The sequence below is a fragment of the Podarcis cretensis genome (assembly GCF_951804945.1).
Source record: "Podarcis cretensis genome assembly, chromosome: 8".
Lineage (NCBI taxonomy): Eukaryota > Metazoa > Chordata > Lepidosauria > Squamata > Lacertidae > Podarcis > Podarcis cretensis.
This window is the reverse complement of record NC_137177.1, coordinates 34,411,472-34,424,771: the sequence shown is the minus strand read 5'-3', so window position 1 is coordinate 34,424,771 and position 13,300 is coordinate 34,411,472. Positions and strand designations below refer to the sequence as shown.

Here is a 13,300-nt window from a genome sequence, read left to right as displayed (position 1 = left end):
GGCTTTCCTGTTTTTAGGCTTTATTATATTTAAAGCAACATTAAATAAAATACTATTGGACAGTGATGGATCCAAAAGTACCCCCCAAGCTATGTAGCTTCTTCAATTGCAACATAGTTGCCATCAAAAGCAGGCAGCCACTCAGCCATCCGGTCTAGGGAACCACCCACTAACAGGGCCTCAGCCTTATCTGGATTGAGCTTCAGTATGTTGGCTCTTGTCCAGTCTATTATCGAGCGAAGGCAACTGTCTAGCACACCAACTGCCACACTTGCAGATGTGAGTAGTGCTTGCGCGCTTTCTTTTCCGAGCAGGCCGTACCACTCTGGGTCACGCCGGGGCGGGAACTGAGCGCGCCGCTTCCATTCTCCTGAAAAGGGGCGGCGTGGACCATTCTCAAAGAGAGGGGCAACTTCATTTGTGCGTCAGACCATCGCAAATGGAGGGAGAGGAGCCGGAGAAGAACGGCGGCGGCGCCGCCAAAGCCTGTACCATCCCCCGCCGCGGTACAGGGGGGAGGGTGGCGTGAGGTGAGCCGGACGGTACCATTGTGGCAAGGCGCGCGACGGGGACGGGAGGTGCCTCGTGCGCTTGCGCGAGGGCGGCGGGCGGGGCCTTTCTCCCGGCGGGCCTTGTGGTTGGCGGGTGGCCGCCTGTCTGTCTTGTGTGGCTGGCTGAGGGGGAATCGCGCGTCGCGTCGGCTGCCGGTCAGGTCCGGTTTGGGAGGCTTCGATTACGCGGCGGTGGCGACGACGACGCGGCGGCGCTCCCTTCTTCCTCTTCCCCCTCCGCGGCTCTGGCCCGCTTCCGCGCGTTGACGCAGGTAGAGGGGCCCTCCCTGCCCGGGCCGTGTGGGAGGCGCCCGGTCTGCTCCGCGCCTGGACGTTCAATGCTCTCGGTGGGTGAGAGGACGACGACGAGGCGGCGGCGGTGGCCGGGGCCTTTGCGGGAGGGGGGGATGAAGGCGCGGGGGGGAATGGGGGAAGGCTGAAGCACGAGGGGGAGGCCCGCGCAGGCGGGGGGCGTAGGGAGGGGAGCGAACGCCGCTTTGAGATCCTTTACTTCGATTGGGGGGTGTCCCGGTATTTGTGGGCTGTCTGGGGAAGGAAGTGGGGGGACGGCGTGGCGAACTGGGGAGCTGCTCGGTGGGGTGGGGGGAGAAGGGGTGGGAGGGAGGTCAAGACATTATGGGGGTGAGCGTTGAGGGTCATCAGTGGATCTGCACAGGGCCCTTTTCAGGCCCTTCGGTTTTCTTTTGATGGCGCTGTGAATTTTCCTGAGTGGAGAGAGGGAGAGCCACCCATGGGACTTTCGAGTTAGGAGGTTTCTGTGGTGGTGAGTGGGTTTAAGGGGAAGAATGGGAGGCAGGCTGGCAGGGAAAGGAGATGGGGAGGATGCGGAATTTAAAAGGGCATGGGGATTGGGAAAGGGCCATTTTCATACGCTACTTCCTCTGGTGGTTGTGCGACTTGCAGTGAATGGGGCCACGCTTGAAATTTGGAGTAGGAGGAAGCGGCGTCTGAAGGAAAGAGTGGCTAAGTCTAAGGCAGACACTGGGAGCCGGCAGGCTGGGGTGCTGGCAGCGGGGGGGGGGATGTCTGGGACTGGGTCTGAGAAGCTGAACTACAGGAGGGGCCTGGTCTGTTCGAGTTTGGGGAGAGAGATGTCCATCATAGTCATATATTTCTTTTTGACGTTTGTAAGCCCCCCCCTTTTTTTGAGTGGTTGCTTATAACATAGGATGGAAGATTGATTGTATGGTTAAAGGGAGGATTACTAAGGGGATGCTGTGAGGAAAAAATGGGAATACCACAGGAAGGTTTGCAGAAATGGGGTAGGCCAAAGGGAAGAGAAGGCCTGATTTGGTGGAGGGAAGAAAAGTCTTTTCAGACCTTTCGGTTACTCTTATATATTTATTTTTACATTTATATCCCACCTTTTCTCCATGAAGCTCAGAGTGGCATGCATGGTTCTCTTCCTTAATTCATCCTCACAACATCCCTGTGAAGTAGGTTAGGCTGAAGTGACTGGCCCAAGAACACCCAGTGAGCTTCATCGCTCCGTTGTGAAGGAGGATGGGCAAAGTTGTTGATTTGTGGAGGAGTGGTGAAGCTGGCTTGACCTGGCCTAGGGGCAGTACTTTGTTTTAAAAGATTACTTTTAAAAGAGTGGTCATCATGGAAAGGAAATGTACTGGAACAGTGTAGAGCTTTAGCAACATGTGAAGGGAGGAGACCTGAAGGAGCAAAAACTTTGGATTTAGAAGTAATACAAGTCCTCCAAGGAACCAGAAGGTAAAGATAAAGGGACCCTGACCGTTACGTCCAGTTGCGAACAACTCTGGGGTTGCGGCGGTCATCTTGCTTTATTGGCTGAGGGAGCCAGCGTACAGCTTTCGGGTCATGTGGCCAGCATGACTAAGCCCCTTCTGGCGAACCAGAGCAGCGCACGGAAACGCCATTTACCCTCCCGCCGGAGTGGTACCTATTTATCTACTTGCACTTTGATGTGCTTTTGAATTGCTAGGTTGGTAGGAGCAGGGACTGAGCAACTGGAGCTCACCCCATGATAAATATTATACCCCAATAGATGATAAACATTTGTAAATAATAGGTATGCTATCTTTAGAATGATTTGCTTTTTGTCTCTTGTTCTTACGGGATAATTTTTTGTTTGAGTTGCCCAGAAAAACATACGTACAAACTTGGTAAAGGAGGGTCATGGTGTTGTGGGGCATACTAAGACAAAAAAGTGGAGGCTTAAGGAAGGATTCGTAATTTGGAGGGAAAAAAGGGAGGGGCAGCTAGACCACAAGGAATCAGTAAATGTTATGATGGGGAAATGCTACAAGGAAAATTGCAGGTTAGGTAGGAGCAGTAAGAGAGTAACAGCATAAAACTGAGCCTTAGGATCAGACCTCTGGAAGAATGGAGGAAGTGGGTGTGTACTGAAGAATGTCTCCCAGGGGGACCTACAAGTCTCTAGAAAGGAGGAGAGATTATGCAAGTGAGCATCAAGGCTGGAGCTTCAAAGATGTGCCTATAGCTTGGGGAAATAATTTGGAAGCTAAGTGGAGGTATATGGAAGGACTGTGTAGGAAATACAGATGTTGAGGAAGGTATTTACAGGAACTGACAGTGTTGAAAGACCAAGGAGAAGAATGAGTGTGTGTAGGAAGAGGTGGTGGTATATTGGAATGGAGTGCAGGACAAAGCCTGGAGTACGTATGCTGCCACATAGTTTAGAGGTTTATCAAGGAAAGCTGGAGCAGATTTGAAAGAAAGAAACAGAGGCAGAGGTTGCTGGGGAAATAAATGGGAAGTGAGGTTGCATTGAGTAGTCAAACCTAGAGTGAAGAAGTACAACAAAGAAGTGTTAGGTGATAAAAGACCAAGATGGTGTAAGGAAGCATAGTCTAGTTAAATCATTAAAAGGGGAGTCTTTGTGCTGGAAATAAGTTTCTTGGGGGGTGCATGAGATAAAAGCACAGGACAGCCCTTGACATTTGAAATCTGCTGGCATCCCCTGGGTTTCTTTGGCTATGGTTTGTTACAAACCACTTTCCCCATGTGAAATAACTATGTGTGTGTGATTTTGGGTACCTATGAGCAGACTAGCACTTTTCGCAAGTTGTAGTATGAACATTCTCTCTGCTTGTTGAATGAACAGGGAAGGTTGTGACTCAGAACTGCAGTAGTAAGGGAAAAAAGGCACCTCCCTATGTGACTCAAAGTGCAGAAATGTTATCTTCACTTAGACTTCTGTGGGGTTGGAATGTCTACAAGAGGTGGGAGTTGAGGTCTCAAACTAATATATGATTTTATTTGTGGTAGTGAGGAGGAATCTTTTGAGCATGCCGTGGTTTAGCTATAGAACGTCTAGACACGACTAAATTGAAACAGTTTTCACTAACACTTTGTGAATAATTTTCAGTTTACTGTCCACATTTTGAACTTTGTCCTTCCATAGAACACTGCACTAGTTAACTGTTGAGGGGCCTTATTAAGGAATAGAGCTGATGTGATTGTAGTGTTGCTTGTAATTTTTTAAAATTAAAAATAATCTCTTCAGGCTCCTGCTTCTTTTAGCATCAGAATCAGAAGAATCTTTATTTGCATCAGCCACTAGCCATAGCAATAAAATATAATGTACTGATTCTTTTTGCATCTTTTCTGATATTGTTGTATAGTTTTACTAAAAAAAGTGGTGTCTTTGACAAAGACACTTTACTGATAAATGCTTTATAACAAGGGTGGACAAAAATGATAGACCAATTTAGGTGAAACAAATCTGATTTTACCAAATTTAGTTTTCAGCTACAATGTTTTATTTTACATATACACTGGTCTAAAATTAAATCTGAATTTAAATTGCAAAAATATTTATTAAAACTGGATTTTTGACTCATAAGAAGCTGCTTTTCTTTGTAAAAAGAGAATGCTGGGGAAAACATACTCAGTTATCATACAACACTACTGTTCATCTCCTTATATTTTTCTATTCCGAGGAGATGACTGCAATCCTCTATGCTTTCTTGGGAGTAAGAAGCTCCTCTGAAATTGTGGGATTTAACATCAGAACTAAAGTAACATGGGATCAGGCAGCAGCACAAATCTAAACGGACAGGGGACAGACTATAATTCAGTTTTGGAACACATGTTTGGCCTGTGGATGTAACAGGTTCAGTCTGGCATCTCCAGGTGGGGCTGGAAAAGACTTCGCCTGAAACTCTGGAGAGCTATTGCCAGCCAGAATGCAGTATAGAGCTAGATGAAAGAGTTGTTTTACTTGCTATAAGACAGCTTCCTATGTTTCTAAAGTGAAGAGAAAATTCATTTTTTTAACAAGTGACTGGGTTGCATTCTTAAGAAAAAAACTTTTATTCTTTTTAAATCCACATAATTGCTCTGTAGAAGTGTATAGTGTGCCCACATGTAGATAATTTTATGGGACTACCGATAGTGATAGCCAGAAGTGCAAATTGTGTGTCTGTCTGTGTGTGTTTTCTTTAAAGTATCTCTAACTACCAGATGTTGTAGGCTAATAGAGTGGATATTGATTGTGCCATGGTATCTGGCTGGCCATTTCTGATAATCAGAATGCAGAGGATAAATGGACTTAGTCTAATTAGTGGATGCAGTCCGGTCTAACATAGTACTATGTTAAATAACACCATTCTATAAAAATATTATCCCCTAAAATAATATTTTGGGTTTGATCTCCCTGCTATAAGTTCCTTATAGTAAACTTGCTTTCTGAAAATAAATTGCACCAACTTAATTTTCCGTGTGACCTGGAGGACATCAAATAATTAGTCATTTGGGTAAACAAAACTGCTGTTGATATACCGTATTTTTTGCACCATAACACTCACTTTTTTCATCCTAAAAAGTAAGGGGAAATTTCGTCTGTGCGTGTTATGGAGGGAATGCCTACGGGTGGCATGCCTACGGATTTTCCTCCTCTAAAAACTACGTGCGTGTTATGGTCGGGTGCGTGTTATAGAGTGAAAAATACGGTAGGTCATAGAAACTTGTGGGTGGGTCATCAAGTTGCTAGAAGCTGACATCTGGCTTTGATTGTTGACTATAGAAAGATTGGCTATTTATAAAAACAACACTTTCCATCCATCTACATATTCTACCCTCCAATTGGAAATGTAACTGGGAACACATTCACATAATTGAAAGCTTAAAATTGGAAATCCATCAGCTATCTTCTAATGATTTTAAATTTAATTTACTTTTAGAATTATTTGCGTTCCCTTACTTTTTAATTCTGGAAAATACTGCACATTTCAGAATCAGTTTATGAAATAAAAATGCAGCAAGTGCTTCCCAATTTTCCCAACTCTCTGCCTCTGTCTGTAAGAGAGTTTTGTCAATTAACCTAAAAAGTGTAACTAAATTATTTTGTATGTCGTCACTTTGGTATAAATACTGGAGTTCTCCAAAAGGCATGCTATTTACATAGTACTTTGAATCAGAGAGAGAGAGAGCGTGGCACTTCATAAATACTAACAGAATTTGGATCTCAGGCCACTTCAGAATTGGCCTTTTTAGGGAATCTGAGAAAAATAGTGCTTGTCAGCATGACACCTGTGGACACACATAGGTGACACTGATGCTTTTCCTGGTGCCTGAAAGGACCATTGAAATGTGAAAGAAGCATTTTACTGTAGCCAGTTGATTAAGCTGCGGTGTGTGCATAGTGCCCATTACAGTTTCTAAGGTTTGTAAATGTGCCCATGATTCCAAAAGGGGTGAACTCTGATGTAGAAAGAGCATGTCTATACAGTATAAATAATGTTTCTTCGTCACTCTAGATTACTCACGTTAAAAGTACAGTGGTGCCTCGCAAGACGAAAAGAATCTGTTCCGCGAGTCTCTTCGTCTAGCGGTTTTTTCGTCTTGTGAAGCAAGCCCATTGACGGATTAGCGCTATTAGCGGCTTAGCGGATAAGCGGCTTAGCGGCTTAGAAAAAGGGGGGGGGGAAGGAAAAAAACACCGCAGGAACTCGCAAGACATTTTCGTCTTGCGAAGCAAGCCCATAGGAAATTTGTTTTGCGAAGCACCTCCAAAACGGAAAACTCTTTCGTCTAGCGAGTTTTCCGTCTTGCGAGGCATTCGTCTTGCGGGGCACCACTGTATTTAAGGGGTAGACTGAAGTGGACAGTAACCTGAGACTGTTAGAAATACTTTAGAGTTTGCACAGAATACGGCTTGTAAAGGTGAATGAGGCATTTGTGATAAGGTCAAACCTCAGTTGTTGAATGTAATGCATTCTGGAAACCCGTTCAGCTTCCGAAATTTTCATCAACCGAGGTGCGGCTTCTGATTGGTTACAGGAGCTTCCTGTACTCAAGCGGAAGCTGCATTGGACAGTCGACTTCCGAAAGCCAGAGCATTTATTTCCAGGTTTTTGGTGTTCGGGAGCTGAAACGTTCCAAAACGTGGGCGCTCGGGAGCCAAGGTTTGACTGTAATGGGAAGGAAGTGGGCACAGTGACTGAGCGATAGGAAATTTAAGGTGAGATGGTGAGTTTGCAGTAGAAAATGTTCTTGTGCACATCCTCCTCTGCTCCATCTACTGTGGATATCTACTTAGTTCCATTGATGAACTTAGTAGCACTTGGGAATGAAATGTTTGTCCAAGAACTCATCTAGGATAATGGGCTCACATGCCCTTGTTACTAAGCTTTCAATAACCTGCCAGTTTTTGTTTCACTCACCTGTTTTTTTATTTATAAAAGTAACTGACATTCCTTCTAGGCAGGTGAAGCATGGAAGAGTGTTGCTCTTGCTAGCCTGGTCAGCTTCACTTCTTCTGTAGTCAGTATGGGAACCAATCATGGTGGTAAAGCAGAAAGACTGCTCAGCTTTGCCAGTCAAATCTGTTGAAGGAAAGCACCAATGTTGGCCAAGCGAATAGTTAAAGACAAGGCTGTGCTTAATGTGTATGTGTTTTGTATACAGGCATCTCTCTCTCTCTCTGGGCCTGGAAACTTGAAAAATTCAGGGCACTTGGTTATCAAAACCTCTAGAAATTTGATAGCACTGCCTGGAAATTTCAGGCAGATCTAGCCACAGCTGGAAAACATTTATTTGTATCTGGTCATTTGTGACAACATTACTTTCCATTTTCAGCACTTCAATTATATTTTTTTTGTAATTGCTTTCAGGCTGTTAATCCTTAAACCCTCTGTGCAGCACTAGGATTAGGTTTTTGCATCTTGGATTGACCACATTAAAGCTTGCAGTTCTATGAAAAAACTATAAATATATTTTGTGTAGGACAATTTTAAGCACTGGCACCAAAATGAGCATATGTATGTTTTAGGCTGCTTTGCTTCCGAGGTTGTAAAAGGGAATGAACAAGAATGGTACTTTTTCTGGGGGTACTCAATGGTACGCACTGCTGGCACCTTTTCCCTTAGAATAAAAGCCCTGTTTAAAAGTGTGGCACTTACTGTAACAACTTCATGGTGAGTACCAGCACCCTTTTTTTCTAGAGGAAAAGCACTGTACAATAATGTTAAAGATGACCAAGCAACTAACAGTAGCTTTTGTTAAATTATTGCAAAAGGGCTTCTTTGTTAAGATTTGGGTACTATTTGGGTAGCAGATTTCTAGAGAGTGCACTGTTAGAAAAGTAGAAATGGAAGTTGTTCATGATTACATCAAACCACAAAATTACATTGAAATTAATAGGCAGTGTTAGTTGAGTTTCTCAAGGGCATAGGCCTGCAGCTGTGCAACCCATGTCCACACAAAGGGCAGGAAGTTGTTGGACCTCTGTAGAGAAGAACAGAGAAAAGATAAATTTGTTCCCAAATGTGAGCAAACTGCATTATACAGTGGTACCTTGGGTTAAGTACTTAATTCGTTCCGGAGGTAAGTACTTAACCTGAAACTGTTCTTAACCTGAAGCACCACTTTAGCTAATGGGGCCTCCTGCTGCCGCTGCGCTGCCAGAGCACGATTTCTGTTCTCATCCTGAAGCAAAGTTCTTAACCTGTAGCACTATTTCTGGGTTAGCGGAGTCTGTAACCTGAAGCGTATGTAACCCGAGGTACCACTGCATAAGGCATATAAAAGAACTTTGGAGGAGGAAGTGCATGGTTGCATGAATGGGCAAAGAGCAGGCACCTCTGTCCATGTTAACCAGCACCATGAAACTGTTGAAAAGCTGGCTGCTGTTCAGAATCTTGGCAGACTCTGGCGTGTATTTATTATTGGCTTGCTGAGATGTGACAGTATTTGATCATGGTAAAATTATATCTAACAACATTCCAAAACCTGTTCCCTTATTTCTGTGCTATTACAAGTTAAGTTTTAAGAAACAAGGAACTTTTGGAGATTTGTCCCTCAAATAATTTTTGCTGCTTTGAGAAAGCAATTTTTACACTACTCTTCATGGCAGTTCATTCTAAGCATACGAAAAATAATCAAGTGTGGAACTCAGCTAGAAGTAAAATGAGTTCAGATAAGCTAATCTTACAAGAGGTTGCTTGCCTATACTGGAGGGTAATCTCTGATGAATGTCTGACAAATTAGCAGGTTTTGCTTTGTACTATGTTGTTGTGCTATGCTATGTTGAAAGGTGATCCAAATAACCTTTTCCAAAGTATGTCTCTTGCAGTCCTGGAAAGGTACAGCTGGTGCAGTCCGTCTTATGGCCTCAGTCCTGAAGGCAACAAGCTGAAATGCAAGCTGCAAGGGGGGTCTTCAAAGGCAGGGAGTATTTTTGGAGTAGTTCTGTCTGCAGTAGGAAACTGAACTAAAAGTTGGGTAAATCAGAAATGTAGGCATCTAGTACAGATGAATTTGTTACTTTTAAAAGTTTATGGGTCAGCTAGATGCCATTGTAGTGATCCTGGTTAATCTCTCCTGGACAGCTATAAGCCCAGTGCCAGGCTGTTGGCAGGTTGCTTTATCTCGGACTCTGCTATCTGTGATTCATGAGATGAGACTAATGGCCTGCCAGACCACGTTTATATAAAGTTTCAGTCAGTGTGTAAAAATTATTTAGGTCCCAAGCTTCTCTGGGTTCCCTAAATCACAGATTACAAAACTTCCTTGTGTTCACCCCCGCTCTGCTTGTTAGTGTTACAGAACTCTAGTTGTTCTGAAATGGTGTGCGATACCTTCTTTTGGGCTTATATTATCATTTGCCATTTACTTCACTACATGCTGTTCTTTAATTGCTAGTTCTCAGGCAGCAAAAGGCTCTCATGTGCACATAAATTTATTGTGTACAAACCAATCTGCAAAGAGTAAAGCCCTGTTTTAGGCTTCATTTCTTCTAGGGCACAATAGGGATGAAATCTGGAATATGCTTTGCGTTCCTAGACAGAATACTGGACTCCGCAGAAGGTGCCTTTGTGCATGTTGATAACACATTTTCCTGACTCTGAACTATAGGTTATTTGCTCTCTTCCCACACTTGGAGAGCATATGGCATGACTGTTGCATAGGCCAGAGATCTAGCACCATTTTCTCCTTAAAAATTAAACACCCCACAGCGTATAATGTGCAACCTGGTCCTTCCCCACAAAATTCACTTCTGGTTCTGTTCAATTATCCTTTTATAGCCTCTTTTTAAATATATTCTCACCCACCTCACAATCAAACAAACTTCTTATTCTCTCGCTTAGTCCTAGAATTCAGTAGTAGGGCTGAACCCAGATTTGTAACTTGCCTTGGAGTCTTTGGGATAATAAAGCAAAATAAATCTTTCTTTATCCTTGGGAGACTGTGGTAGGGTTGCTAGTTCCCTTCAGTTTCATCAGTAGGACAATAAGTTAAAGCATTAGTTAATTTATCATGGTCAGTTTTAATTGGTGGACAAATTAAGATGTTGAGTTAATTTTGAGACTTTTCTGATATATTCCTGAAGTAAGGTTTGGGCATGTATATAATAGCTGGATGTTAAGTAGTTGTTACCTTACACTTGAGTATCAAGAGGTTTTGATTTTTAATAAGTGGGTAGAATTAACAATTTGACTTGACAAGCATATGTGGATTATTTTATGTCACTTTAAGACATTCTGTGGTTTTGGCAGGAAAGAGAATTAACTTGAGATGCTCTTAAGCAGCTGCAAATATTTTTTTCTGGATGAATACCTTTGTAAGACCTCTTGCTCTTAAAGTTGGTTTGATAATCCAGGATGGTAGTCTAGGAACACTTTGTCAGCAGGAACTATGTTGCTCTTAACACCTTCATTGCCAGGGAGTTGATACCCACATACAGATTTTCAGTTGTGCAATCGCTTGCTTAATAGCTAGACCTTGGGAGTAAATTCCCATTTATTTGGGAGAGCTTTGCCTGGAGTGCAGAAATAAGGAAGAAGATCTGGTAACTTTCCCTTTATGTAAGCGACTTACCAGTATCCTCTCCATTCAGTTTTGTATGACTTCACACAAAACTACTGGTTTTTTCATTGTTAAAAAGGAAATAAAAATGGATCTCTTCCTCTAAGTATTACACAAAACATCAAAAGTTCTTTGGTACCTGTTTATTCTAGCTGGAAGAGAAGAGGGGCCAAGCTCCCAACAGCTTTTGTTCTTCTCCTTAATGGGTACACTTGTTTCCATATTCTGTAGCTGCAGGTCTAGTGATGGTTTTGAAGTAGTGATAATGCTAAGATTCAAGTGTAGCATTCTGTAGGAGAAGATTTCACAGTTGAATCCAGTTAATATTCCAGAGCTCCACTCACACAGGTGGTGGTGCGGGGAAGACTAGACCTCAGTTAGGTGATTGAGCACACCTCTGTCCTTGCCCCTGACAACTTAACTAAAATGTTGTCTTGTTTTGGAGCATCACTTAATGGAGGCAATTAAGAACCTGCAAAGGAGTGACTAAGGGCATGCCAGTGGCCCACTGTTATCTGAGTTAATTTTTTAAATTGTATTTTATTAAAATTCTATGAACAGTGAATAAAGGCACACATGACAACTGGGAGAATCTTTTCTGTGATTTGCCCTCCTGCTTTTGAGTACATAATGTAGAATTCTTCTACTTGGTAACATGTTGCCTAGTCACCACTGGTGACTAGAAACTGCCCCCTCCCCTGGAGACCAGTTGTTAACTCAGAGCCCCAGATTTGCAAACAAACTTTTGGACATGCTTCATTCTGTATTGATTGGATTTTGGTCAGTTCTTAGACCTAGTACATCTGGACCAGAAACCACCTTTGTTTTGCAAAGCTCTGCTGTTTTTATCATCTTAACATTGATCAAGATCCAGTAAATGAAGGCAGAACCTCAGTCAGTAGATTTGTCTGTATTGTGTGACTATAGTCTTTGTTTTTGGAAGGAGATTCTACCTCTTTCTGTGTACATTTTCCTTAAGGCCGTCAGACGGTAAGGTGTGAAATAACTCTAGCTGGCTGTTATTTTTGCTTCTGCCATGTGAAATCTATTTGAGGGCTAGCTCATAGTTACTCAATGGCCTGGTTTGGGCTGTTATTTAAGGCTTCATAAACCATGGTTGATGGAACAAAGGTCAGGGCTGAGCACTCCTCATGCTGGTTTTGGTGCAAAGATGCTAGCTTGTATTGAGCCAGAGTACCCTGTTGTGTTTGAAATGTGCCGCTCTGGCTTAATATATGTTAACAAATCAGGAATCCTGGCTTATTTTTCTAGTTTGTTATCAGATACTAAATCAGAGTTACCTAGTTACAATGTAATAAGAAACCTTCAAATAAATGCCACACACTCAGCCTCATAAACCATGAATGACCATCTCTCGAGCCAAGGAATAAAAAGACAATTGATTACTTCTTAGAAACACCTTTACTTCACAAGTTTGTGGACTGAGCTCTGCCAGTGAAAACACATTCTGGCCTCAATTCTAGCAAACACAAGCTTAGTTTGAAAGCGGAAGGGAAGAGTTGAGAACTGAATGTTCATTAGACAAAACTGTGAAGAGTAAATTGGTGACAATTTGAGCCAGAAAAGGTTTTGATCAGATAGGATCTGTGAAAGGGAGCCAGTAATGAAGTTACTGTGTTTGTGCCACTGACCTTTTTGTATACTCCTGTGAACATCCATCTATGTATACTTTTTTTAAAAAAAAAAACAAACAACCCGTAATTCTGGAACATTTGATTTTTTTCAAATTCCATTTTCTAAAGTTTGAGATTCCTCACTCCCCCCACAAAAAAGTGTGTTTTTTTATTTGTATGCGTTAGTAGACAGTTTACTAAAATATAGTAACCTTTGTGAATTCCTCTAAAAGCCTGGTTTGAACAATACATTTTTTCATGTTAAATTTGTGCCTCTAGATAGCCCACACTCAATTTCTTAAAATGTTTCTACCTTTGTGTTATTTTCCTTACCTAGCTTGTAAGGTTCTATAGTAGTTGGACCATGATACCTGATAAAGTCTCATGTAAAAATTAAAAAAGTATTACAACTAACGAAATTTAAGTTTTTCTGATAGTTGTTGACACAGTTGCAGGTGGATTTGCATTCATTTTTGCTGAACATCTTGCTCAGCATTCCACAGGTGAATTTTTTGCTGTCATATGTTGGAAAGGCACAGCTGAGGAAACTGAAGAGTAGGTGCATAGTCTAGGCTTGGTTGCTACCCATGAGAAATTTCATCCCCATGGAGACTACAGAAGAGAACCACAGCAAGCATGTTTATATGCAGGCTTCAGTGTCTTCTGTGAACAGCAGCAGTTATACTAATTCCTTCCCTCTTGCATCTAGTTTACATAATTGAATCCCCAGTGCTAAATTGACTAATAGATGCTTTGCATTCAATACTCTTTAAATTAGAAAGTTTTCCTACT

General features: G+C 42.5%; 1 protein-coding gene across 1 annotated transcript in view; it reads left to right on the top strand.

Moving 5' to 3' along the window:
• The first annotated feature begins 664 nt into the window (after positions 1-664).
• Positions 665-13,300, top strand: part of PTP4A2 (protein tyrosine phosphatase 4A2) — a 27,368-nt gene continuing 14,732 nt past the window's right edge. The window contains exon 1 of the mRNA XM_079988633.1: positions 665-898. The gene's annotated coding sequence lies outside the window, so the exon portion shown is untranslated. The remainder of the gene's footprint in view (positions 899-13,300) is intronic.